The sequence below is a fragment of the Rutidosis leptorrhynchoides genome, chromosome 5 (assembly GCF_046630445.1).
Source record: "Rutidosis leptorrhynchoides isolate AG116_Rl617_1_P2 chromosome 5, CSIRO_AGI_Rlap_v1, whole genome shotgun sequence".
In the NCBI taxonomy this organism is placed as follows: Eukaryota; Viridiplantae; Streptophyta; class Magnoliopsida; order Asterales; family Asteraceae; genus Rutidosis; species Rutidosis leptorrhynchoides.
The window spans coordinates 40,057,416-40,062,521 of NC_092337.1; the positions used below are offsets into that span (position 1 = coordinate 40,057,416).

The following is a 5,106-nucleotide window of genomic DNA, read 5'->3' on the forward strand; positions in this document are numbered from 1 at the left end:
TAATGACCCTTATGTCTTCTTGGAGTCACTCTTAGTAACACTAGAGACATGTTTTCCAAATTTCAAGCTTTCTTCTGGTGCACAACTTGGTCGTCACGTACAGGTTTTAGATGGTGACAATCTTGCTGCAAGTTTTGACATCTTCGCAACCATAAAACAAGAAGAAAAAGAAGATGATGATTGCATGGATGATGTCGAGTCTGAAACACCTAATGCAACAATCCCCCTTTATAGCAGTGATAAAAAAGGTAATCATCAGAGTCGTTGCTTTTTCATGTTTCCATGTATCTCGGGTCATAATCAAAATCAAGAGGGAAGCACTTTTTTGGGGAAGGGGGGAATCAAATTTTTTTTCCTTCGTTTATTGAAAAAACTTTGTTCACGAACATTATAGATTAGATGAAAATATGAACATTTAAAAAAGACACCTTTTGATGAATGCCATTATTTTAGCGGGAAAACGCTCGAAGAAAAAAATAAAAACATTCAATGCATTAAATGTTTTGCTGCTGAGTTTATCGTTTTGTTTTCATCTTGTGTGAAGTGTTTTTTTCGAATTTAGCCCGATTTAGAGTTTAGGGTTTTGAGTTGAGGATTTACGGGGGTTTAGGGTTTTCGGGTTTACTCCGTAAACCCTCAACCCATAACCCTAAACCCTAAACCCTAAACTCTAAACCATTCGTGTTAAAATATTTTTATCTAAACCCTAAACCCTAATTTCTAAACCCAAAACCCTAATAGCTAAACCCTAATTTTTAACCCCCTAATTTCTAAACCCTAATTTCTAACCCCTTAAAAAAACTCAGAATCAAAACATTCAATGCATTGAATGTTTTCATTTTTTTTCTTCGAGCGTTTTACCGCCAAAATAATAACATTCATCACAAAGTGTCTTTTTTAAATGTTCATATTTTCTTGTGATCTTGATGCTTGAAAAAAAATTCAAAAAAACGAAAAAAAATTACTTCCCCCAAAAAAAATGCTTCCCTCTTGATTAAATCTCTCTCTCTCTCTCTCTCTATATATATATATATATATATATATATATATATATATATATATATATATATATATATATATATATATATATATATATAGTGGTAGGATCAAGAGGGAAGTAACGAAGCGGGGGGAAGCAAAAATTTTTTTTCGTTTTTTGAAAAAACTTTGTTCACGAACATTATAGATTGGATGAAAATAAGAACATTTAGAAAAGATACTTCGTGATGAATGTTATTATTTTAGTTGGAAAACACTCGAAGAAGTAATATATAACAATTATCGTGTTTTTCGAGCGTATGTTGAGGTTTTAGACATTAGGGTTTAGATATTAAGGTTTAGAAATTTAGGGTTTAGGGTTTAGATTTAGGGTTTAGATTTAGGATTTAAATTGAGTTTTTAACACGAACGATTTAGAAACGATTTAGAGTTTAGGGTTTAGGGTTTTTTTTTTTTTTTTTTTGGGTAAAAGGCCCCAAAGCCGGCAAAATATATTAATAATAATGAAAATTACAACCATTGTTTTGTAGACTTATATGGGATTTTTAATGAACATCCCATACAAATACAAATAGAACTAAGCCTACAAAATACAAAAAATAAAAGTATCTAACATTTACAACTTGAATAAAGCAATGACACAAAACATACGAATGAGTCCCAGAAAGATCAGCCCATCCAAAGCCAATTAATACTCAATTTCGACCAATAACTAAATCATATCCCACACTTTTGTTCTTCCATAACATTTGGTACAATATATCAAAACAGTAGCCTTGGCATTCAAACCTCAACATCCCAAATACTACACTTCCATACACCACCTGCTTTATGCAACATACTTTGGCCACAAAACTATACCAAATCATTATACTCAAACAAAACCCGTGATTCCAACTTGAGTTATCATCATGATCAAAAATATGACCCAAACTGCAATATCTACCTAAACTATCACTATACAACCCATAAGAATACATCCAGCAACAGTAGCAATAATCTCTACCCAAATTCATCATGAAGTGGAAATCTAGACCCATATCAGAGTAGCACATGTATATATGATCCAGGTCACAGCTTAAGTGGTGAAATTGACCCACCATAAAATACTCAATGTTGACCCATATGATAATGTAGAAGCAATTATAACCCAGGTCATACCACCTATAATAATAACTACCCATTCCATCATTTCTGTTTGTACCCAACTTTGAACAACTCCAATACAAACTCAGCCAACCCTTTCCATAAAAACAAACCACCAAAATACCTCTGCCATGCCTATAACAAATTTGGCTAAACATCAAGAAGAAACAATTTTGTCCCAAATCAACAAAGTAGCAGCAACAGTAACACAATTTATCATAATAAAACCAACTTTGACCCACAAAGTGATTATAGCACCAACAGGGTTTAGGGTTTTGGGTTTATGGAATAAACCCAAAACACCAAACCCTAAACCCTAAACTCTAAATCGGGCTAAATTTTACTTCACAAAACATGAAAAAAAAAACGTTAACATTCTTCACGAACAATATTATCTTGAATGTTATTTTTGTCGATCGTTTTCCCTCCAAAATTATAACATTCATCACGAAGTGTCTTTTCTAAATGTTCTTATTTTCATCCAATCTATAATGTTCGTGAACAAAGTTTTTTCATAAAACGAAAAAAAAAAAAATTTGCTTCCCCCCGATTGGTTACTTCCCCATTGATCCTGCCCCTATATATATATATATATATATATATATATATATATATATATATATATATATATATATATATATAGTGGTAGGATCAAGACGGAAGTAACCAATCGGGGGGAAGCAAAAAAATTTTTTTTTTTTTTTCGTTTTTTGAAAAAACTTTGTTCACGAACATTATAGATGGGATAAAAATATGAACATTTAATAGAGACACTTTGTGATAAATGTTGTTATTTTGGCGAGAAAACGCTCGAAGAAGTAATATATAACAATTATCGTGTTTTTCAAGCGTATGTTGAGGTATTAGCTATTGGGGTTTAGATATTAGGGTTTAGATATTAGGGTTTATAGGGTTTAGATATTAGGGTTTAGAAATTTAGGGTTTAGGGTTTAGATTTAGGGTTTAGATTTAGGATTTAGTTTGAGTTTTTAACACGAACGGTTTAGAGTTTAGGGTTTAGGGTTTGGTGTTTGGGGTTTATGGAATAAACCCAAAACACCAAACCCTAAACCCTAAACTCTAAATCGGGCTAAATTTTACTTCACAAAACATGAAAAAAAAAAACGTTCATATTCTTCACGAACAATATTATCTTGAATGTTATTTTTGTCGATCGTTTTCCCGCCTAAATAATAACATTCATCACGAAGTGTCTCTTCTAAATGTTCATATTTTCGTGTGATCTTGATGCCGGAAAAAAAAATTCCAAAAAAAATGAAAAAAAAAAATTTGCTTCCCCCCGCTTGGTTACTTCCCCATTGATCCTGCCCCTATATATATATATATATATATATATATATATATATATATATATATATATATATATATATATATATAGTTTCTGTTAAAATCCTATAACGATGATGTCATTATCAGACTAATTCTTTTGTTTAAAAAAATCAAAAAACAAAAGAAAAAAAAATCTGATCATGGTGGGTGATGTCATTAATCTAAATAATTTTAAATTAAAATTAAATGTTATTAATTAATTATTATTATTATTATTAAATCTTAATAATAATTATAATTATTTTAATTATTAAAATTAAATAATTTTGAATTATTTAATTAATTATTTTGAATTGAGTACGAGAAGATATAAAAGCTAGGCAGAAGGAAATCAATTCTAAATTTTTATTTTAATTTACACTTTTAAAATAAAATGACAACCAATATTATCTCTTATGATTGGATTTGGATTATTTAATATGCATTTTAGATGTTTGATGAAATGTTCAGCTGACGAGTTTCTTAGTCGGACTCTGTGGTTCCACAGGTCATTAAACTAAATAACGTTAGCATTTACGTTCACTTAATACCTAAAACATATCATTAAACTACTTCGTTTAAAAAACTCATGGTTCCACGGATCATTTTAGTACTAGTATATATAATTGATCCAACTCCTTACAAATACACAATTATTACAACTATTTTCAGATATACACATAAATAAATAATAAGAAAATTACACAATTAAAAACCGATGACCACCATTGACATTCCATAACAAGTTAACAAACACATGAACTAGAAATCATAAAATTTACCATCAAGTAGTTGTCTATTTAGGGTGATCGATCTACATCTCTCCTCATAGCCCGTCACTCATTCACCTAATAATATTCACCATAAAAAATATGGAATCACACATGTTCATCAGTAATCAGACCTACCGTCATGAACCATCACCAAATCAAAATAGAAAATGTCATTATTATATCAAGAAGAAAAAACCCATAAAATTGCAAATCAAAGCGCATTTATTGGTGTTCACAGTGACTTAAAACCTAAAAGATGGTTAAAATCAGATCAAAACACAAGTCCTTATAAAAACCTTAAAAATCAAATTATAACTAAGAAGCGAAAAATACCAGTAATCAGTGTTAGTGAAGAGGTAATACTTGCTGGTGTCGAGCTTCAAATACGATGTAAGTAGCAGCCTAAATCTTGTAAGAGAATGAGAGAAACCCTTGCTTGTTTGGGTGTTATAAAGGGAATGAGAGAATAGGTATTGAGACTCTTTTTAATGGTGATTATACCGATGATGCGGCAAAGGTGATGGGTTGATGAGTGATGAATTTTGTAATGGTAGGCGTGATGGTGTGTGACGAGGTTATTGGTCCCACATTTTTATTTTATTTTTCATTTTTTGTTTGAGTTTATTATTTTCACTTGTATATTTAAACATAAATATAAGTAATAAAATTTTATAAAAACACATGTAAATTAATTAAAATCAAACGGATACAATTTATAAAAGTCCTAAAAATAAAAATTACGATAATTAAAAATTCCTAATACAATTACCTTTTTAATTTCCTACAAATTAAAACACACATTAATAAAAAAAAGGATAACAATTACTACTCGTCGCTGTCGCTTGAAACTTCAATATAG

At 30.1% G+C, this 5,106-nt stretch overlaps 1 long non-coding RNA gene across 1 annotated transcript; it reads right to left on the reverse strand.

The window, feature by feature from the left end:
- Positions 1-1,487: 1,487 nt before the first annotated feature.
- Positions 1,488-4,692, reverse strand: LOC139850598 (uncharacterized). Its single transcript, XR_011760079.1, has 3 exons — positions 4,581-4,692; positions 4,257-4,322; positions 1,488-2,280 (listed from the first exon to the last, which is right to left on the reverse strand). It is a non-coding gene; the product is annotated as an uncharacterized lncRNA (long non-coding RNA).
- Between the last annotated feature and the right edge of the window lie 414 nt (positions 4,693-5,106).